The sequence below is a fragment of the Thalassophryne amazonica genome, chromosome 4 (genome assembly GCF_902500255.1).
Source record: "Thalassophryne amazonica chromosome 4, fThaAma1.1, whole genome shotgun sequence".
NCBI classification, from domain to species: Eukaryota; Metazoa; Chordata; class Actinopteri; order Batrachoidiformes; family Batrachoididae; genus Thalassophryne; species Thalassophryne amazonica.
In genome coordinates this window covers 137,914,090-137,938,860 of record NC_047106.1, presented here as the reverse complement: position 1 = coordinate 137,938,860, position 24,771 = coordinate 137,914,090, and positions in this window count along the sequence as shown.

The window sequence follows — 24,771 nt, the reverse complement described above, 5'->3', positions numbered from 1 at the left end:
TTGTGCACAACGGAATACAGACAAATGCAGTTTGAGAATGATAGTCAATTATACGAAAAGTGACGTGTGGGCAGGCTCGAGGATAGAAGACGTCTGTCCAGAGAAGAGCCAGGTCCCACACGGCTTCCACCGCCAATGGATCTGAAGAACACCAGAGCCGCCAAGTCCTGAGTCCCCAGGTGGCCACCATCTCCAGCTGTCAGACCTGGTACTGCTGGCAGGAAGCAGAGACAGTTAATGGTGGGTGTGTGGATACACACCCAGTAAATCCTCACACACAGATCCAGTTCTTCCGGAAGGGAGCACCTCCACCTCCGAAGTGGGAACACAATAGCAGCTCCTGTTAACCACTTATCTGGTTGGAGTGAGAGGCGAGGACGTCGATTCTCTCACTGATCGCCAACCCAGCTGAAAGTGCACCACAGGAAAACGGCTGCAAACAGATCACACGTAAGTCACAGTTCAGACACAGCAGAGAATATTACCTAAGTGGTAGATGATATCTCGGCAGCGAGGTGGAGTTGCTGCCCGGCTTTTATGGTGATGTGGTGATGATGAGTGACAGCTGGTGCTGTTGATGAGTGACAGCTGTCACTCCCGGTTGCTCTGGCGCCCTCTCGTGCCTGAAGCCCGCACTTCAGGCAGGGCGCCCTCTGGTGGTGGGCCAGCAGTACCTCCTCTTCAGCGGCCCACACAACACCTTCAACTGCACCACAGACTAAAACAGTTAAAAGTGGTCTATTAAACATTAGGTCTTTCTCTCTTTCTTCTAAGTCTCTGTTAGTAAATGATATAATAATTGATCAACATATTGATTTATTCTGCCTTACAGAAACCTGGTTACAGCAGGATGATTATGTTAGTTTAAATGAGTCAACACCCCCGAGTCACTAACTGTCAGAATGCTCGAAGCACGGGTCGAGGAGGAGGATTAGCAGCAATCTTCCACTCTAGCTTATTAATTAATCAAAGACCCAGACAGAGCTTTAATTCATTTGAAAGCTTGACTCTTAGTCTTGTCCATCCAAATTGGAAGTCTCAAAAACCAGTTTTATTTGTTATTATCTATCGTCCACCTGGTCGTTACTGTGAGTTTCTCTTTGAATATTCAGACCATTTGTCTGACTTAGTGCTTAGCTCAGATAAGATAATTATAGTGGGTGATTTTAACATCCACATAGATGCTGAGAAGGACAGCCTCAACACTGCATTTAATCTATTAGATTCAGTTGGCTTCGCTCAAAATGTAAATGAGCTCACCCACCATTTTAACCATACTTTAGATCTTGTTCTGACATATGGCATAGAAATTGAAAACTTAACAGTATTCCCTGTTGTCTGATCATTTCTTAATAACATTTACATTTACTTTAATGGACTACCCAGCAGTGGGGAATAAGTTTCATTACAGTAGAAGTCTTTCTGAAAGCGCTGTAACTAGGTTTAAGGATATGATTCCTTCTTTATGTTCTCTAATGCCATATACCAACACAGTGCAGAGTAGCTACCTAAACTCTTTGAGTGAGATAGATTATCTCATCAATAACTTTACATCCTCATTGAGCACAACTTTGGATGCTGTAGCTCCTCTGACAAAGAGAGCCTTAAATCAGAAATGCTTGACTCCGTGGTATTACCCACAAACTCCCAGCTTAAAGCAGATAACCCGTAAGCTGGAGAGGAAATGGCGTCTCACTAATTTAGAAGATCTTCATTTAGCCTGGAAAAAGAGTCTGTTGCTCTATAAAAAAGCCCTCCGTAAAGCTAGGACATCTTACTATTCATCACTAATTGAAGAAAATAAGAACCACCCCAGGTTTCTTTTCAGCACTGTAGCCAGGCTGACAGAGTCAGAGCTCTATTGAGCCGAGTATTCCTTTAACTTTAACTAGTAATGACTTAATGACTTTCTTTGCAAATAAAATTTTAACTATTAGAGAAAAAATTATTCATAACCATCCCAAAGACATATCTTTATGTTTGGCTGCTTTCAGTAATGCTGGTATTTGGTTAGACTCTTTCTCTAGTTATTTTCATTAGTTACTTCCTCCAAACCATCAACATGTCTATTAGACCCCATTCCTATGCAGAGCCTTCAGCTTTCAGGCTCCTCTCCTGTGGAGCCAGCTCCCAATTCGGATTAGGGAGACAGACACCCTCTCTACTTTTAAGATTATGCTTAAAACTTTCCTTTTTGACAAAGCTTATAGTTAGGGCTGGATCAGGTGACCCTGAACCATCCCTTAGTTATGCTGCTATAGACTTAGACTGCTGGGGGGTTCCCATAATGCACCCAGTGTTTCTTTTTATTCACCTCTTTTTGCTCTGTATGCACCACTCTGCTTTTAATCATTAGTGATTAATCTCTGCTCTCGTCCACAGCATGCCTTTTTCCTGATTCTCTCCCCTCAGCCCCAACCAGTCCCAGCAGAAGACTGCCCCTCCCTGAGCCTGGTTCTGCTGGAGGTTTCTTCCTGTTAAAAGGGTTTTTCCTTCCCACTGTTGCCAAGTGCTTGCTCATAGGAGGTTGTTTTGACCATTGGGGTTTTTCTGTAATTGTATGGCTTTTGCCTTAACATATAAAGCACCTTGGGGCGACTGTTTGTTGTGATTTGGCGCTATATAAATAAAATTGATTTGATTGGATTTGATTTGTATCAGTCAGTTACCATGGTAACATCAGTTTTTAATTTGCTGGACAGCCATCGTGCTTTCACTGCAGTGCTATGTTTAAGGTTTGTTGTTGTTGTTTTAATAAAGACTTTTGGGCCCATGTCACCCTGTCTGTCCTTTAACTTACACCCAGCTGACTTTATTTAGCTGACTGTATACCTCAGTCATAATTTGTTACCCTGACATCCAGCTGCCAAAGGTTAAGGCAACAAAAACTACAATATATTTACTGAGGTTCCCTATAAATCTGAGCCACAATATCCCCAAAATGATCATATTTCAGTCACGCAGAAAAAAAAGATTAATCTTGACCAAATCTGAATCTGGGTCAAAGTTGTCCCATTTTATGGTACTGATGCATACTGGGAAAAGAAAGCAACACTTCCAGTGAGGCGCGTGTGTGTGTGTGTGTGTGTGTGTGTGTGTGTGTGTGCGCGCGCACATGCGAGTGCAAGTGCTTGCATGCACAGCTGCATGCCTCTCTGTGTGACACATATGGGCCTCCTGATGGATGGATCAGCTGTCAGGTGGGCAGGGCAGGCAGAGAGAGGCCATATAAGGTGTGTGTGGTCCATGTGGAAACACCTGTCTGCACTGTATAAATACCCTGCACCATCTGCTGCTCACTACAAAGTCACCTGTAAGGGCCAACGCTGGAAATCAGCATGACACTAGAGCATTGGGCTCATAGTAATAAACCCAGAAACACCCAATAAGCCTGTGCACAGACTCTGCTCAATATTCTGTGATCATAATCCAGATACTAATCAGCTCACACGGTTCATTTGTGAACCTGTGGCTCTAATGTGACATGTTAGCAAGGTGCTGCTAAGACAGATCAGGTGTGTGAGCATGCAGCAGAGCCGCGCACTGCTGTATCCACTGTGAATTCTACTGTTTGTGGCTGGTGAACGTATGGATCAAGGTTCAACTATGATCACTTACACAGCTTTGTATTGTGTTAAATTATCTTGCACAGCGCTTTAATGTCCTAGGCGCAGCCATCATGGTTGTTGTTTGTTCCTTCACCTGAGTCGCGACCCCTGCAAATTTGTAGCATCTGATCGCACCCGGTGTGAACGCGGCATTCTTCTGATCCCCCATTTGTGTGAATTATGGGTGAGACTTCCGATATGAACCGGAACCGGCGTTTGTTTACATGTTAACTGTTCACACGAATCCACTTTCTATGAGGCTTAGAGACGTAAACACAGCAGCTGTCACAGCTCAAATGAGACATTACAATCCTGCTGTCTACAAATACAGAGAGGCGGGAAAACAACATGAAGTGACCTAAGATAACATACAGGAGCATTTTTAGCTCCTTTCTTAGCTCTCGCTTCGGACGGGGAGGCTGTGAGCAATCTGAAAAGCTCTGAGGTGCATCAGTAATAAGGTCAGTCCCGTTCTGCTAAAAGAGGTTTTGGGACACAACTTATTACCTTAAGCCGGACGTAGACAGGGCTGGATCCAGAGTGAAAATCTGACAGATCCATTTTTTCCCAATGATAAAATAAAAAATTGTACATGTCTTGTTATTCAATAATCTTCATTCTTTTATTTGTGTGCAACATACACTGTCACTCTTCTTTTAATATAGTTATTATACTTCCATAGTGAACACTTCTTATTTGTATAAATATGTCCTAAAAAAACAACACTATAACAAAAGTTGACATGGTGGATCCTTGATCTCTGGACATATATAGGAATAAACAAAATCTGTAGTTTTTGTCAAAAGCATTTCCTTTCAGACATTATTGGCATGAATGTCTTTCCATATATCTGAGCTGAGCTCTTGCAACTGCTGTGCTGCACGTCAGGATGTAATTTGTAAAGAAATACAGCACATCTCATTTTGGGAGGAAAAAAAACATTTTAGTCGATTGTAGTTTCTTGTCTGTATTACAAGGTTTGTAAGAGGTGTCATTTCATTTAAAGCGGCGATTCATTTTGAAGTTATTAATTCCAAGCGGACTCTGTCTCGGCAGAGAGCCGTGCAGCGTTTGGAGCTGTGACAACGGAACAGAGGACAATTCTCGTTTCATGACTGCAACAAGACAAGAGTCCCAGTTAGTGACCTTAATCGACACAAAAGTGACTCACGGTATTTTAATGGCTTTGAGAGGAGTTAAGAAGCGGACTTGCCATTTCTGAAGAGCAGCGAATCAAAGAACCAACGAGCTAGTGGATTGAAGCATTGCTTCAACGATTCACGCTTCAAAGTGCAGAAACGGTTGATTACAGAGCCGCTGCAGACCAAACCCTGAATATCCGACTGTATTTGTACATCTGTATGACTCTGAAACTCGGAAAAATCCATATAATTTACAGACAATCCATATAGGTTGACATGTATGGTCGGAAAACCACCGAAAATGTAATTTTGGTCATGATAGAATGCCTTTCAAACATACTATTGTCTAAAGACTATTTATAAACCACTCACCGTTTTGTCGTGGTCCTTCTCTCTGTTCATCTCAGAATGCCTTCTTGGATAATGCAAAAATGACTGCAGGTGGTTTGCAAGAGAGGAGACACAACACTTAGAAAAACTTAGCCTTGGACAGGATAAAATGCGCAGAGTTTAAGTTTATTCAAGTTTCAGCAGAGCAGAATACTTGTACAAACTGAGTCCTCTAGAGAGACTGAATGTGTTCCAATGGCGCTCATCTTTTATAGAAAACCCGTGGGCATCGCTCCTCCTCTGTTATTTTATTTATTTCATTCTTCAAACATGGTTTTCTAATGGAATCGACCTTTAGTTCAGCCTAAGCAGGCGTAGAGCTAATATTCCTATATGACAGTTGCCACCATTATGTTTTGATAGATTTACAACTGTCTTTTTTTTAAAAACATCACTTTCTACTATTGTAATGAACGACGTGCGGACAGATTCGCGCTTCAGGACGCAGCCGCTCATGGCGCACGACAAACAACACCTCCGTGTTGGAAGCCTTACAGGACAAGTTGGAACAAGCCCAGCTGTTAATTTCTCGGATACTCACTCGACTGAAAAACGATCTAAAGCTGTCTGAATCTTACGAATGGTTTCCAACACGGAGGTGTTTTTTGTCCCGCCACGCGATGAGCGGCTGCGTCCCGACGCGCGAATCTGTCCGCACGTCGTTCATTACAAAATCTCCTTTAACAGTGGAATGTGCCGATAAAGTGTTGATCCCGACCTTTTATGAAACTTCTCTGCTAGTTACACGACGTCCTGCATTAACAGAGCCTTAAATTTAGAAGTGATCAGCTCCTTTCAAGCCTCTCAATCGCGGCTCGGAGCGCGGCGCGCCCTCCGGCGCTGTGGGCCGTCCTTAAAGCGGCAGTAACAATCCTTAATCTCTCTGAAGCCCTTAAAATTTTCACCGAAAGCCAACCGAATCTTCGAAATGGTTTCCAGCTGGTTGTCTGGCAGAGTTTCTGAAAAAAATTTTAATGCAACAAAATGGCAGTCCTTCAGACATTCTTCTGACAATGAAAAAACGACGAGGGGGCTGGACCACTCCTCCCACAAGGCGTGCTCACAGGCGAATGACGCAACCGACAGGCGTGAAAAAACTCACGCATGTGCACGAAGGTTCAAGCTTGGCTGATGTAATCACACGTGATTCAAATCCATATAGTTTTTGAAAAAAATAAAAAGGTCCGTTACTTTTCTAACAGACCTCGTACAGTCATCACTTATCAGGTGTAATGTGTGTTACAGACAACAAAAGAACACTGTGTGAAAGAAAATAAAGAAGGATGGAAATAAGACGCTTTCGGTTGTTTATTTTTTTTATTGTTACAAGAAAAACTGTGTTTCAATACATTTTCAACATATGTTCCAAATGAAAAAAAACTATCTGTGTTATGTACATGTTACTAGATTTTTCACCAATAAGTGTCAGAAATAATCATGATTATTCCAGAGGGACAAACAGCCACTAAAAACTTAACTGTGTTATTTGCATAATAGTGTCTGTATTAGAGCTGGGCGGATCAATCCTAATATCGATAATATTGATACCAACGCTGGTATTGATATTGAACGACCCTAGTGTAAAAAGATCAATACTCAAGCTTTTTCTCTCCCGCACGCACTGACTGCTGCGCACGCAGATTAATCAAAGTCTGCTCTCTGGCTGTAAGAGCAGTGCTGCGCTGTGTCACACAGCACAGAGCAGTGCACCCTTGTATTGTGGTTTGTCAGCCCTCTACCTCAGGAGATTTTGTTTTAAGTTGTGTTGAGTGATATTTTTTTAAACAAAAATGTTGATTGTGATAAAGTATTTTGTTGTCACGTACAACGTTTGGCAAAATTCTATCCTAGGTCTTTTGGATCCTTTGGATCTATGAAGCTTAAATATGAAAAGGTATCGGTATCAGTATCGATATCGGTGATACTGGGCCTGTATTTACTTGGTATCGGATCAATACAAAATTCCCGGTATCGGCCACCTCTAGTCTGTATGACTCACTTCTTGAAACCAGGTTTTTTGCTTTTTGTAAAACTGTCTCTATGCAGTCAGTTACACAGGTTCTGTTAGCAACATGCTCTTTAAAAGCTTTTGGCAATGCTGCTTTGATTGTTTCACGAGGCAACCACACAGTGAGATCCTTCATGTGTTCACACATAATGTCTACCCACATGCCCACTCTCTTGCTGACCCGAGCGTGTGATATTTTAAGTCGGTGTGCCAAATCAGCCATGACAGTTTTGTCTTAGTGTCATCAAAGTCATTAGAATTTGTGCCATCAATGGCATTGATGATGAAGTATATTTAATTCTGTGAGTGGAATCCCTGCATGCAGACGAGAGTCTGCATCACTCTCTAAGATGCAGTCAGCTACAGGCTGTGGCAGTCCTGGTGGTGGTGGATGCATTTCACACGTGATGGTGGACCCTTTTGAACAGGTGTGATCCTCCATCTGTAGACATCACATGACTTTCTCACCCTGATCCATCTCATCTTGTTCATCTGAAAGCAGCAATACAGGACGGACATGATTACCAAGAAGTGATGCATTAAGGTTTTCATAACAACACTTTAATTACACCATTAACCTTCCATCACCCCATGACTTCCCACTGGTAACAGCATCACCTCTGTGTTCCAGAAACCAAGAGAAAACCTGGTACATAATAACAGCTACACTATTAAACTCAGATTAAGATTAAAATACTGCACTGTTGAACATTTTGTTATGTCTGTGCTGAAATTATGACATTTTTAGGTTCATACTGTCCAACAGTCCAAATGCATCTTACGTTTTAACTGTTCAGAAAAGGGTCATACATGTTGTGGCTAATGACTAATACCACAGTGATTTGTCCTCCAAACACATGAAATCATACCTGTTATTCTGGTGACACTGCTCTCACTCCTCGTTAGCTTCTCCGGTGGTTACAGTGGACTATAAAAGTTTGGGCACCCCTGATGATTTCCATGATTTTACTTTATAAATCATTGGATGTTTGGATCGCCAGTTTCAGCTAAATGAATCATATAGCAGACAAACAGACTGATATTTGAGAAGTGAAATGACGTTTCTAGTATTTAAGAAAGTGTGCAATAATTATTTAAACAAAATAGGCAGGTGCATAAATTTGGGCACCCCAACAGAAAAAATAGATCAATATTTAGTAGATCCTCCTTTTATAGCTTGGAAGCATTGGAAGCCTATAGCTTCCAATGAGAGTCTGGATTCTGGTTGAAGGTTTTTTGGAGATAGTAGAGAAGCTTGAATCTTCGACTGGACTGGGTTGCTTGATGCAAGGACGTTTCGCTTCTAATTGCGGAATTGTCTTGACTCTTGTAGAGAAGAACAAACAGAAGCCAGCAAAAGCTGGAGTTTTAAATCTAACAAGACCCCTCCTACTGAGAGGCAGGCTGCTATTGGCTAGTGAATAACAATTGCTCTAATTAGCACCTATTGTACTCTAGTTCAGTGATTTTCAACCTTTTTTGAGCCGCGGCACCCTTTTTATATTTACAAAATCCTGCGGCACACCACTAACCAAAATAATATTATAATTCTATTACCTCTGGTTTTGCGCAAAACCCAATTATCGCAATAGAAAATCAATACAGAAAACACCGCATTTCGAAAATCCTCAAGCATTTTGCGCTCTGATCTCAAGTGTTTTTTTTAGACGTGTCGACACTTTTATTCACAATAATCTGCCACTCTAATATTCATGGAGCGCAGAGGCTGCCTTCAGCGAACCCAGTTGTGAGTGAGAAGGCCCAAGTCTGACCACGGTGACATCAACGGAGTTGAGGCCGCCTTCCCCGCACACCTCCACAGCCAACGCGGTTTCTCCTTCCCCAGAGAAGCCATGCTCCGTGAGCAGCTGAGATTCACGCTGTAGTCAGCAACCCGTAACCATGGAGATGCACAACGCTATGTGCGCAAGTATGTCTATTATACTATAGTACAGCGCTTTGCTGCCATCTACTGGAATAAAAGAGCATTACATCATCTGCCACACTATTACAGCACATACACCCGATAATGGTGATATTTGATAATTGCCCACGGCACCCCTGATGATCGATCACGGCACCCCGGTTGAGAATCACTGCTCTAGTTAGCACCCTCCTAATGACAGGGCAGCTGTCCCTCCCAACGATGGGACTGACGCCTCTTCTGACGTCTCTCCTGACAAGTCTCCTGATGACGTGAATGACTCATTACCATGATCAAAAGAGTGAAACTGCTTTGACCTGAGTACCCCATTGTAAACAGGGGACAAAGCGTGTCTCAGACCCCCTCCCCGATTAAGGCTGGGCTTCAACTGTTTCACATACAAAGCTTCCTTCACTCCTCTCTCAAACCATTTCTTTTCTCTGGCTAAGATTTTAACTTCCTTGTCCTCAAATGAGTGGTTAGTGTCTTTAAGGTGGAGATGAACTGCAGACTGAGGTCTGCCAGCGCCCTCTCTGTGGTGCTGGTATAGCCTTTTGTGCAACGGCTGCTTAGTCTCACCTATGTAGTGTTCGTTACAGTTTTCCTGAAATCCGATATAATAAACTACATTGCTCTGTTTGTAACTATGGATGCTGTCCTTAGGGTGAACTAATTTCTGTCTCAAGGGGTTGACAAGTTTATAGTAAACTGGGATTTTGTGCTGTCTGAAGATCCTCTGTAGTTTTTCCCCTACTCCTGCTAAATAAGGGAGAGACACTCCTCTTCTTCTTGGCTCCGTCTCCTGTCTGTCTGGTCTCTTTGTTCTTTGGGACTTCTGCACTTTATCCAGGGACCATTGTGGGTACCCACATACAGCGAGGGCTTTCCAGACATGTTGTTGTTCTTTAGCCCTTCCCTCTGGTGTCCACAACTCCGCTGGGACCGCAGTCACAGCTGATGTCCCAGCAGATGTCACATCGAATGACACCATAGTTTCATCTGCCTCCAGTTGAAGGACCTTGATCTTGTTCATGAAATCTTAGCTTACCAAACCAATCTGAGCTTTCCAAACCAATTTTGTGTTCCAATAATTAATGATAAATGTAGTCAAATAAATAAAATGAAAAGGGTGCCCAAATTTATGCACCTGCCTAATTTTGTTTCAAGAATTATTGCACATTTTCTGTTAATCCTATAAACTTCATTTCACTTCTCAAATATCAGTGTGTTTGTCTGCTATATGATATATTTAACTGAAATTGCTGATCCAAACAACCAGTGATTTATAAAGGAAAATCAGGAAAATCCTCGGGGGTGCCCAAACTTTTATATTCCACTGTATATTCTAACCACAAACTAAGACGTTCCTCTGTGGGATTTTTGTCAACAATGTGAAAGGACCACACATATAATGTTTTAGCTGGTCTTTTCAAGTTGATTTTTTTCAGCCTTCTGGGTTCCTCATCTCTCGGTCCAGCTGCATGTTAAAAACGTCGCAGTTGTAGCCGCAAATTTAACTTCATCTGGTTGTTAGTACAAGTGCGAACAGTGCAACATGTTCCCGAGCTGTGCAAGCACATTTTTAAATGCTACGGGAGCTGATAATCATTATTGAAAAAAGAAAACAAAACTTTCAAATAAACCAGTACGGGAAATGAAATCCGCTAGTCAACAATGGCTCACTGCTACTTCAGGTGTCTCACAGGAAGTTGCACCCATAATCGCTTCTACAGCAGCACCTTCAGGAATAAGGTGGATAGGAAAGGAATGTGTAACAGTGTGTAACAATCTCTGATAGGTACACAGGGATACACACACACAAACACACACAAGTAACACATGCAAGGTCACAGGAAGGAACACAATGAGAAGGACATGGAGTCATACAACAGGGACACACAGCAAAGCATATCTGGATGCAGACAGGGACACACACACACTCACACGGGTACACAGACAGGGAAGAAGGGCATAGGGTCACTTACATGGACACACAGAGGGGTGGCACCAGGGGGATGGAAGAGGCTCTATGGTTCCCTCCGACCTCCAAGAAAATATTGGCTCATTTATTATTTTCATTTAATTTCATCCCATGCTTTTAAGGCCTTGTCCACACTGAAACTGAACTTTCCCCATACGATCTTTTTCTTTGTCATTGTCAAACAGTGTTTCATTCAAGAAATATCTCCATTCTCACAGATCCAGTGAAACTGCTTGAAAATGCTGTAGTACATATGCCAGGCCTGTATGTGGTGCTGTAACACTTCCACAAAAATGGAGAAGAAGACATGGAGATAATTGTCAAAGTAGCAGCCAAAGCTATAACTTTACAAAGTGGCACACTGATTAAATAAAGTCTTTTAAATTTGACCTGTTGCATGGATCCATCATCACAGCTGAAAACTGTTCCCACATGACGCCCATGTTTTGGAAGATAACGTCTGGAAATGTGTTCATTCCTTATTGTAGCGGAATGAAAGTCCCGGGTCCCAATTGAAAAGACATTCCCGCTAGCTTGGCTAATGGGGAGTTCCCCTTTGGCTGACCTGGTAGAGGAACGGTCTTTTGTGCAAGCGGCATGGGTTCGATCCCCCACCGTCGTCCCAGCAACGAAGGTCCTGCTGCTTCATTATCATGGAAATTACACACACATTCACTCACTCATCTTCAAGTACTTATCCAAGATCAAGTTGCAGGGGAGCTGGAGCCTATTCCTGCATTCAAAGGGCATGAGGCGATTTAAAGTTTTCAGTCCACCTAACCTGCATGTTTATGGATGTGGGAGGAAGCCGGAGCACCCAGAGGGAACCCACACAAACACAGGGAGAACAAACATACTCCACACAGAAAGGCCACAGGAGGGAATCAATCTCATGATCTTCTCACTGTGAGGCAACAGTGCTAACCACTAAGCCACAGTGCTGCCCCTTTGTGGAAATTAGTTGTGAATAAGAGTTTTTAAAGAAGCGCCTTAGTGTTTGTCTGCTCTGAGTGTGTTTCTCAACCTGAGCTGGAGGACGGTGGCGCTTTGTCCCACAGTCAAGCAGAAAAAAATAACATGTTAAATGACTCTGTTAACAACACGATGTCCTTCATTATGAGCCGCTGAAATCACAGAGGCAGCGTGATGACATCATCCCTTCAGAACAGTTCACAGTAAGATGCAAATCTGGCCTTTTCATATTTATGTGATTAGATAAATGTTTCACTTATAAACAAAAATAATCATTGTTAAACAGAACTGATTGTTTTACACAAAGTGAGCGTGATTATATTTGCCCTTTGAGCTAATATTTCACAAGCCTGAATATGATGTTCAACGACGTCACGTTCAACGATGTCATGTCTTCAAACATGACATCGTTACAGAAATGGATCAGTTTTTGTTGCCTAAATAGCCATGAGTGGACCTGGAAACAAGTGAAGTCTGCATTACCCAAAGAACTACCTGAGGAATCGCAGTGGGCACGGCCCAACCAGTGACCTGGCACTCCTGGCGTTTAACCCTCAGAGAACACCAGCCCTGGACAGGAACTGAACCACTGATGCCTCTGCTCTCCTCTGCCTCCGTTGGCATTTTCTTGCTGAGGCTGAAGTTGACATGTGGAGGTCTGTGGATATTTGGATTCAACAGCAGCTGAGGTTTGTGTGTGATTTTGTTCATTTTGTATGTCAATCAATCAATCAATCAATTTTATTTATATAGCGCCAAATCACAATAAACAGTTGCCCCAAGGCGCTTTATATTGTAAGGCAAAAGCCATACAATAATTACAGAAAAACCCCAATGGTCAAAACGACCCCCTGTGAGCAAGCACTTGGCGACAGTGGGAAGGAAAAACTCCCTTTTAACAGGAAGAAACCTCCAGCAGAACCAGGCTCAGGGAGGCAGTCTTCTGCTGGGACTGGTTGGGGCTGAGGGAGAGAACCAGGAAAAAGACATGCTGTGGAAGAGAGCAGAGATCAATCACTAATGATTAAATGCAGAGTGGTGCATACAGAGCAAAAAGAGAAAGAAACAGTGCATCATGGGAACCCCCCAGCAGTCTAAGTCTATAGCAGCATAACTAAGGGATGGTTCAGGGTCACCTGATCCAGCCCTAACTATAAGCTTTAGCAAAAAGGAAAGTTTTAAGCCTAATCTTAAAAGTAGAGAGGGTGTCTGTCTCCCTGATCTGAATTGGGAGCTGGTTCCACAGGAGAGGAGCCTGAAAGCTGAAGGCTCTGCCTCCCATTCTACTCTTACAAACCCTAGGAACTACAAGTAAGCCTGCAGTCTGAGAGCGAAGCGCTCTATTGGGGTGATATGGTACTACGAGGTCCCTAAGATAAGATGGGACCTGATTATTCAAAACCTTATAAGTAAGAAGAAGAATTTTAAATTCTATTCTAGAATTAACAGGAAGCCAATGAAGAGAGGCCAATATGGGTGAGATATGCTCTCTCCTTCTAGTCCCCGTTAGTACTCTAGCTGCAGCATTTTGAATTAACTGAAGGCTTTTCAGGGAACTTTTAGGACAACCTGATAATAATGAATTACAATAGTCCAGCCTAGAGGAAATAAATGCATGAATTAGTTTTTCAGCATCACTCTGAGACAAGACCTTTCTAATTTTAGAGATATTGCGTAAATGCAAAAAAGCAGTCCTACATATTTGTTTAATATGGGCATTGAATGACATATCCTGATCAAAAATGACTCCAAGATTTCTCACAGTATTACTAGAGGTCAGGGTAATGCCATCCAGAGTAAGGATCTGGTTAGACACCATGTTTCTAAGATTTGTGGGGCCAAGTACAATAACTTCAGTTTTATCTGAGTTTAAAAGCAGGAAATTAGAGGTCATCCATGTCTTTATGTCTGTAAGACAATCCTGCAGTTTAGCTAATTGGTGTGTGTCCTCTGGCTTCATGGATAGATAAAGCTGGGTATCATCTGCGTAACAATGAAAATTTAAGCAATGCCGTCTAATAATACTGCCTAAGGGAAGCATGTATAAAGTGAATAAAATTGGTCCTAGCACAGAACCTTGTGGAACTCCATAATTAATTATTAGATAAATTTATTTAGATAAATATGATTCAAACCACCGCAGCGCAGTGCCCTTAATACCTATGGCATGCTCTAATCTCTGTAATAAAATTTTATGGTCAACAGTATCAAAAGCAACACTGAGGTCTAACAGAACAAGCACAGAGATGAGTCCACTGTCTGAGGCCATAAGAAGATAATTTGTAACCTTCACTAATGCTGTTTCTGTACTATGATGAATTCTAAAACCTGACTGAAACTCTTCAAATAGACCATTCCTCTGCAGATGATCAGTTAGCTGTTTTACAACTACCCTTTCAAGAATTTTTGAGAGAAAAGGAAGGTTGGAGATTGGCCTATAATTAGCTAAGATAGCTGGGTCAAGTGATGGCTTTTTAAGTAATGGTTTAATTACTGCCACCTTAAAAGCCTGTGGTACATAGCCAACTAATAAAGATGGCTTGATCATATTTAAGATCGAAGCATTAAATAATGGTAGGGCTTCCTTGATCAGCCTGGTAGGAATGGGGTCTAATAGACATGTTGATGGTTTGAATGAAGTAACTAATGAAAATAACTCAGACAAAACAATCGGAGAGAAAGAGTCTAACCAAATACCAGCATCACTGAAAGCAGCCAAAGATAACGATACATCTTTGGGATGGTTATGAGTAATTTTTTCTCTAATAGTTAAAATTTTATTAGCAAAGAAAGTCATGAAGTCATTACTAGTTAAAGTTAAAGGAATACTAGGCTCAATAGAGCTCTGACTCTTTGTCAGCCTGGCTACAGTGCTGAAAAGAAACCTGGGGTTGTTCTTATTTTCTTCAATTAGTGATGAGTAGTAAGATGTCCTAGCTTTATGGAGGGCTTTTTTATAGAGCAACATACTCTTTTTCCAGGCTAAGTGAAGATCTTCTAAATTAGTGAGACGCCATTTCCTCTCCAACTTACGGGTTATCTGCTTTAAGCTGCGAGTTTGTGAGTTATACCACGGAGTCAGGCACTTCTGATTTAAAGCTCTCTTTTTCAGAGATGTCATCTGTGACTGTCGAAGATGAGAAAGCAGCCATGTGTACGTGCACCCGTGAACGTGGCAGAGGTGTAGCAGAGAGCCGTTGTGACACATGAGGCCTTATTTCATAGCACCCTCATAAAAATACTAAGATCTCCCACAGCACCTGCAGGAAAAACATCTCTGGATCCGCCGCTGGACACACACAGGGACAAAGACAGGTGTGCTCATCATGAGTAAACATGAATCACTGCAACGTCAGTACAAATGCAACACCTTCATTATTTAACTGTCCCCTTTATGAAGGGACAATCCAGCTGATATCACCCTCCCTGACAGGAGGGGGTGGTGTACAAACGAAGAGTGATTTGGTCACGGTTTAGTGCTGATACTGGAGAAGCAGTAAAACCAGAACACTGCAACACACTCTGACAGCTGGGAGGAAGTCTTCAGTGCATGGCTGCTGTGTGTGTGTGTGTGTGTGTGTGTGTGTGTGTGTGTGTGTGTGTGTGTGTGTGTGTGTGTGTGTGTGTGTGTGTGTGTGTGTGTGTGTGAGAAAAGAAGCACAGGAGGACACTGTTGACATGTGATGTGGACAAATCCACACAGAAGACAGAGCGCAGCAGGTTTAAAGTCTGACTGCTGACTTGGCCAGTGTCACATTTAGAAAATTAAAGGGATCATTCATTCATTTTCTCCAGATCCCGGCTGCTGTGGCAACAGTCTCAGCAGCTCTTTCTACACTTCCCTATCCTTTGCCAAATCCTCTGCTTCCTCCTGGGAGATCCTGAGGGGTTCCTCAGTCAGCTGGTAGATGTAATCCCTCCAGACGACTCGGTGGCATCTTCAGCCGAACCACCTCAGCTGGCTCACTTCAATACGGAGGAGGAGCAGCTCTATGCTGAGTCCCTCCCAGATATTCAAGCTTCCATCTCTTCTATCCGTGACCTTCTTCTTTCGGTCATTATCCGAAGTTCTTAACCATAGTTGAGGATCAGCGCATTAATCAAATAAACCAAATCAATTATATTGGGTTTTCCCAGGAATCAATGCACAAAGAAAAATCAAGTCAAATAATAAAGTAACAAACACAAAAAAATCAAATGGACTTGTGTTTTCTTTGTCTTTTTTGTATTTTAGATACATACCACAGGCTGAAGGCTTCCTGCAAAAATCCTCGGCTCAGTTCTCCATCATGTGTCCATCTGATGATTCCTGTTGCACAAACTGCACCAAATAACGTCTTGTATGTTGTCCAGTTTATTTGTGGAATTTAAAAGTCATTATGGTAACAGCACACACTGTGGTGTGCACATGTGCTGCACCTGCATTCAGCTCCTGTCTGTTGTTACACTCACCCCCAGTAAAACACTGTGTTAAAAAGTGAGTTCTACATTCAGAAAAAAGAAACAAGAAAATCCACTGTGACTTTGGTGCAACTTACATGTATTTTTTTTTTTTTTTTTTCCCTTCTCAAGGCACATTTTTTTTGACAGGTGCGACTTGTACTCCTGAAATTATTGTACTTTTTACTAAATTTAAGCCTGAAATTGCTATCTTTGTTATGTTATGTAATGCACAGAACTCCTGCTCTTTCTGTGAGACACACCCACTGTGGTTCAGACTGGTCACCATCATCAAAGGGGTGTGGCCAGCTGGAACTCCTTTCCATTTAAAGTGCTGGTCACAGAAACAGGTCATTCACAGAGCGCATTTATTTGTTTGGTGATCATTTATCTCTGGGGCCACGTGGTATTTTTAGCTGCAGACTTGAATATTTTCTGATGTGTGTTTAGTTGATGAATCCGGGCGGCACCACGATAAACCGCCACACTTTAATCACTTTTTCTACTGGCCTAGTCTGTGTGGTCCAAGTGAAAGAGGATAAACGGATAAAAGGATGGAGGGACAGACAGCTGAATAGGTGAAATTTAATCAGCAGAGCTGCTACTGGACACTGGGGGACCTGGTAAGGAGACACTAAAGATAGTAGTCCAGAGCTCATGACCGTCCCCTGCAGCCGTCCACCATCACTCACACATCCGAGTGCCGTCACATACATCTGCACAAACCCAACGTCTTCAGCAGTGTGCAGTCATCTAGACCAGTAGACACACGTGTGACGCTGGGCGTCCATCTAATGTCAGCTGAGAAATACTTTATTACGATGACGATGTGCAACTCACACGTCTTTACATAAGAACGTGAGCGGAGGTTCACTGAGGGAACCAAACTTTCTACAAACTTTATGAACTCAGTACGAGTAGTGTTGGTTTACAGGGTTTTTTTCTTTATGCTCCGTGAGGCGGGGCATATAGCATCTGGGTTGTCCGTCCATCCGTCCTTCTGTCTGTCCATCTTGTTGTCTGTCCCTCTGTCTGTCCCTCTGTCTGTCCCTCTGTCTGTCCGTGTGTCTGTCCGTCTGCCCGTCTGTCCGGCCGCAGTTCGTTCGCTGCAATGTAGCTTTGCACCTATTGCTCGCAAAAACTTCATATTTAGTGGGTACATGCCTTGGAGGAGTACTTCGCATGGGTTCAAAGGCCGGTGACCTTGACATACTTTTCAAGGTGTTGGAGTTATTCTGTAGATACACTGTTTTATTTTATCATGCATGTTTTGTGTTCTCTGCTCTGGTAGAATGTAGTTCTCTCTGCTCTGATAAAGTGTATTGTACTGATGTGATGGGTGAAGGTTACTTAAGATATGTGACATGACGTGTTTCTGCAAGTTGTGGTATCTCTGTGTGCACGCTAAGCTCTTTTTCAGGACATGTGAAGATGACCCAGGCAGGATGCAGCCGTAAGCGGAGCAGTGAGATAAAGAATAGAGAATTGAATGTTCCAACCACAGTGTGATTATGATACATTAGTCCTTGTGTCAGAAGAAGTGTGATTAATCGTTAGATGTCTTAAACATCTTAATCGAGCCCAAGATTAAAAAGGTTCTGAACGTCCTGAATGTATTGTGCAATCAGCGGTTCTGCGGCAACAGCTCACGCGCTATCACTCTTCCCCTTAGGAGCTGTACCGCCCATGTATGTAGGGAAGTCCTAAATAAAAAGAGTGAGCATGCGCAGCAGTCCTCAGTGCTCTCAGTGGTACAACGTGTACGGACTGTCTGCACTCCTCGCGAGCTAAAATTGACATTCTGTCTCACTGGTGTTTCTTGACTCTGTTTGTCTTATCAAGGTTTTAAGAATGTTTGGAGGCGAAAATACCCAACATTGACTGGGGGCTACGTCCGGGAGCTCAACAATACCGGAGGTGTCCGGCGGAGGTCGCCAAGTCCAGACGAAAATCCTTGGCCAAGGTCCGATCGATTGATCGTGTATGCAATTGTCGACCGCCGTTGGCATCGTCTGGTTGACGAGATTTTCCCAAAGAGGACAGACAGGAAGTCGAGTCAGTGAGTAGAATTTCTTTGTAACAGTACTGAGTGAGTGGTGATCAGATCACATAAACAGTTAAATTCCGCAAGCGATGATACAGAATCGTCTGTTAATGAAACACAGTTAAACTCTGTAAGGAGGTCGGACTCCTCTACGGTTAGCGAAGGACGCACGTAGTTAAATTCCGGAAGGAGGGTACGGACTCCTCTGTTTTAAATACGAAGTAATACCGGTTTTGAGAATAAAAGTGTGAGAGTGTAATACTTTGGACAACGTAAGTGGCAACCGTGTGTGTGGAAGCAGAGGCAAGTGATTCCGCTTCCTACGGGGAGGTGAAAGGAATCAACCACACGACGGCAAATTAATTGTCACGTCCAAAGAAAGTGAAAACTTCAGATTTAGAACACCCTAGGTGTGCCCCCGTCTGAAGTCCAAATTATAACAAAGAATAATAATAAAAATGGGGGGAAAGACATCTAAAAATAAGGGAAATTTATCAACTGACGACTGGAAATTTATGGAAGCAAAAAATCCAAAGGCAACTAAGAAATTGGAGACCTGGATAAATAAACATGACTTTGACGGACGACTGAACCTGACTAGTATTCAGAAGTTGAAGGAAAGGTTAGAAGAGGAACATAAAGGTGATGAGAAAAAGAAGCAGAAAATAGGGGCAGATTTAGTGGCGTTTTGGGAGGAGGAAGCAGAGAACAGACAGAAGAGAGCAGAGAAGCGACGATTAGAGAAAGCAAGGAAAAAGAAAGGCGTAGGTAAGGCAGAAGAAGATGTGATAATTCAGCACAGAGAACCAGAACAACCTCAACAACCACCGTCGGCTGGATCGTCGGTAATAACACATTTATATCCTCCTCTACCAAAGGATGGTGACGTACCACCACCACAGTATGATTTGGCAGTAAAACCTAAGGTAAAAAGTGAAAAACAAGAAAAGCCACAAACACACAGTCAAACAAAAGTGCCTACAGCTCCTCCCATGGAGGAACACAGTGACCAGGACGGTGCCTATCCTATGATAGAAGTACCAAATCCTCGTGCAGGCACAGCAGGACATCGACCAACCATGCTCGTATATCGAACATGGAATGCTGATGATATCAAAGCAGCAGTTGACATGATACCATCCCCTCATGTTGACATTGAGGGATTCATGCAAGACATAGAAAACATTAGAAAGTCGTATCACCTAGATGGAACTGAGGTCCAACAGGTATGGATGAAAGCATGTGGCCCTAAATGGAGTCAGGTACGCGGAGATTGGAATCCTGTAGACCTGGATGGCGTACCGGTGCAACATGATGATCCAGTCTTGAAAACACGAGTGGAAGCCATGATTACACGAGCAAAAGGTGTGTTAGGACCAAAAATAAATTATACTGAAATTACCAGGACAGCTCAGAAAGAAGGAGAGCCATGGACAGAGTTTAGATGCAGATTTGAGAGTGTATTTAAGGTCCACAGCGGCATAATGCCAGGAACACCAGTGTATGAACAACAATTGAAAAACGCTCTGATCCAGCAATCCAACAAGGATATAAAAGCTTGGATACAGAAACATTGGATTGGATTGCCTACAGGCACATTGGAAGAAACACACACCCACTGTTGTCATGCAGAAGAAGTCTTAAAGCAGAAAAAGACAGGTAACAGCGACAAAGGAGTGTATGTAGCACAAGGAGATGATGAAATATATTACCAACAGGGTAACTTAAGACAGCAGAAGAAGTGGAAACGCCCCCAAAAGCCATGGCAGAACAGACAAGGTGGACAGCCACAACGTCAAGGACCATGGCAACCGCAACAGCAGCGCAGACAGGGAGGGCCACCACGTGGTCCCCTGATTTGTTGGAACTGTGGAAGAGGGACATGTCTAGAAATTGTTCGAATCCACCTGCTGATGGCGCAGCAGGAAGAATTCCACAACGGAATAATCCTCCACAACCACAGTATCCACAATGACTAGATTCCATAATCCATGGCACCACTTCAGACAGCGAATCTGAGTGCGATATGGATTTATGTGCCTTACTGGGAAATCCAGTACCAAAACCGGAAGTGACTTTGTTAGTAAATGGACAACCAGTGGTATTTCTTTGTGACACAGGAGCATGTAGAACCACATGTAATAACAACATACCTGTCCATAAACTAAGCAACGAAACCTTCAGGGTTCGCTCTGCAAATGGACAAACATCAGACGTCCCTATTACTAAACCCATAACCTTGGAAGATCCCTTTGGAATGGCGTGTACAATGCCATTGTTGAACATGCCACAGTGTCCCGTAAATCTGCTAGGACGAGACGGATTGACTGCATTGGGCTTGTCCATAATTGTGGAACAAGGGAAATTAGTTGTTAAGCGCACAGGTGGTGTTAACATGGTGAGAGAAGAAAGCGATGACCCCACATTCCACTATTACTATACATTTGACATTTCTGAAGAAGATGCTGCAGGATGGGGTAAAGATGTCGTCTTGCAAGCAACAGCCCTACTGAAACATCCTGAACAAAAGATGTCACCACCTGACCTGCATGTCACAATGTGGCATAAAGATCCTCCAGGTCCGGATGGTGACTATGAAAACAAATTGAAAGACATTTCACCTGTGAAGCTGACAATGACCGATTTGATTCATGATGGCAACTCCACAGCTGTCATAACAGTGACAGGTGCTACTGAAGATGTTTTAAAATTAAGATTCACAGGTATGCCATTACATGTGTCACTTTGTAAACCATATTTGACAGAATGGCAAGATTTGGGACTGATAGTCATGACAGCTTTGTCAGCCACTGATTGGAGCAGAGTTGGACCACGAACGGAGTTCAGCCCATCAACTAAATTGTATAAAGTGCCAGTTAATGTCTCATTAGTGCTGACAGCCGGAACGCATATTGATGTGTCCACTTCACAATCCTGAGTGTTTCAGTTGAGTCCTGAAGAAGATGATCTTCTTTCTTCAGTACCATCAGGATTGTGGACAACAGGTCCTTCAGATGTAGGACTGATTAAGACAATATCCATTGAAACCTGATGCAATTGAAGGAATTAGGCCAGTAATAGAGGATTTGTTAACAGCAGGAGTAATAGTGCCATGCCCAGATTCACCATGTAACACACCCATATTTACCAGGTTACCACAGGGTTATGCAGAAAGTTATGTCAGCATGTTTAGCCAATTTCGTTCCACCGGCAGATAGCCAACTATTAGTGTATGTTGATGACATTTTGATTGCCTCTGACACACGAGAAAACTGCATAACTGACACAGTAGCATTATTATGTTTTTTATTTAATAATGGCAGAACAAGCAGGACTAGCTACAAAGAAGGACTGTGTTGTATGTATGGGACCCAGCCCTATATTACAGGTAATACCGGCAGCATTACCCACAGACTGTCTGTCGACTGTAATGACACAGACATACATTGCAGCGAGCAACGATTGTTCTAAGTGGGACAAGATCTATCCATTGACCAAATTGACTAAGATTAAACCTTTATTTTCAAGCAAAGTTGGGCATGCTAACCATACATGTGTAAACTTGACAGGGACAAGTAAGACTTTGGGTAGCTTAAACCACACTGCCTGGTGTAAGGATGTGGTCCATAGTAATCCCACATTCAAACCTGTCAGTAGAAGTGACGTGTGGTGGTGGTGTGGAGATAATAGAATTTTTGACAGATTGCCAAGGAATGTGTCAGGCTACTGTGCTTTAGTGTCCCTACTCCTCCCAGTAAAAGCCATTCCCATTTTAGCCAAGGACTTGTTGACGCACCTAAAGTCTGTGGTGCCTGAAAATTGCAGCTGAAAATCTGAATAAGAAGTGGTTGCTTAGTAACAATTGTTTACTTTTAGGTGAAGATGTAATACCGTTGGAATGCATGATAAACAGAGGGGAAATGTTGGAGTTATTCTGTAGATACACTGTTTTATTTTATCATGCATGTTTTGTGTTCTCTGCTCTGGTAGAATGTAGTTCTCTCTGCTCTGATAAAGTGTATTGTACTGATGTGATGGGTGAAGGTTACTTAAGATATGTGACATGACGTGTTTCTGCAAGTTGTGGTATCTCTGTGTGCACGCTAAGCTCTTTTTCAGGACATGTGAAGATGACCCAGGCAGGATGCAGCCGTAAGCGGAGCAGTGAGATAAAGAATAGAGAATTGAATGTCCCAACCACAGTGTGATTATGATACATTAGTCCTTGTGTCAGAAGAAGTGTGATTAATCGTTAGATGTCTTAAACACATCTTAATCGAGCCCAAGATTAAAAAGGTTCTGAACGTCCTGAATGTATTGTGCAATCAGCGGTTCTGCGGCAACAGCTCACGCGCTATCACTCTTCCCCTTAGGAGCTGTACCGCCCATGTATGTAGGGAAGTCCTAAATAAAAAGAGTGAGCATGCGCAGCAGTCCTCAGTGCTCTCAGTGGTACAACGTGTACTCCTCGCGAGCTAAAATTGACATTCTGTCTCACTGGTGTTTCTTGACTCTGTTTGTCTTATCAAGGTTTTAAGAATGTTTGGAGGCGAAAATACCCAACACAAGGTCACCAGTGGTCACAACTGTCAAATCCTTCGCTGCAATGTATCTCAGAGCCTACTGCTCGCAGAAACTTCGTATTTGTTGATACTTGCCTTGGAGGAGTACTTCGCATGGATTCGAAGGCCGGTGACCTTGACCTACTTTTAAAAAATTACCAATAGCTGCATTTGTTCGGGGGCAGCACTGTGGGCTTAGTGGTTAGCACTGTTACCTCACCACGAGAAGGTCATGGGTTCAATTCCCGCCTGTGGCCTTTCTGTGTGGAGTTTGCATGTTCTCCCCGTGTTTGCGTGGGTTTCCTCCGGGTGCTCCCGTTTCCTCCCACATCCAAAGACATGCGGGTTAGGTGGATTGGAATCTTTAAATTGTCTGTAGGTGTGCGAGTGTGTGTGAATGTGTTTGTTTGTCTGTTTGTGGCCCTGCGACAGACTGGCGTCCTGTCCTGGGTGTACCCCACCTCGCACTCAATGACTGCTGGGATAGGCTCCAGCCCCCCGCGACCCTTGATTGGACTAAGCGGTTGAAGATGAGTGAGTGAGTGCATTTGTTCGAAGGCTATGACTTTTTATTGTCACTGTTGGCCACATCCTCTAAATAAATATAACGTCAATCTCCAATTTTTCCACTGTGTATCCCAGTTTACATCAAACACATGAGGGTTCAACCAAATTCCTACCCCACACATACATATGTATATGTACATATACTGCACTTTACATGGAAAATAGTACTGCGTGCAGGGCATTTTGTGACAAACGTCTCTGTTTTTTTTTTCTGTTGGTTTAAAGGTATTTTGAAATGCTCAGTGGGATAACGGGCTGAGTTATCAATATGCAGACCTGGGTTTGATTCCTCATCATGCTATGTGTCTGTTTCCAAGAACAAGACGCTAATGCTGCGTTTACACACAAGTGACGAATGCCATGAAGTACACATTCTTGGCCGCTGATCACGAATCTAATGATTCGAGGCAGAGGCGTCAGGTGTCCTCAGGAACTGCTGCAACCTGTTACCACACGTTACGATTACTGGCACGTGTTGCTGGAGAATTATCAGAAACCATTACACACGGTCAAGAATAGTGTTCCGCGTTGTTGCGCGTAATAGCGCATCGTTAAGTTCTGTCACGTTGTGAACGAGGTGAATTGTCTCCACACACACACCCATATTCATCCAACTGAATTCAGATCGCTTCAGTTTTTCAGAAGAACTTTGTGACTGCATGCGTAGTTGGGCTCTGTACCATGGAGTGGTGCAGAAAGGAGGAGGAGGACAGAGCCAGATTTGTGGCTTCATGCGGTTCTCGTCTCACACATTTTCCCAAACATCAGGCGCATGCAGCAAGTGGAACACCTGCAGGAGCGCGCTGAAGAGCACTGAAATTAGACTTTTAGCCGACTTGGTGTCAGCAATCAAACTGAATGCGGTGACGCAGGATTTAATTGTGCGCACGCTTCTTCCTCCGCCGGACTGGAGGAGGTGCAGAGATGTCTGGGTGCACGTGAGTCTCCTCTCTCTCCTCTGGCTCAGACTCGTTCTCCCGCTCATCGGTTACAACAGCAGGTGGAACACCTGCAGGAGCGTCCTGAGAAGCTTCAACGGGAACTGTGGAACGACATTTGGAGCCAGGTTTAATTGTGCGCATGTGACAGAAAACCAGTGGTGGGCACACTTCCGATAATCCGATAACAGATAA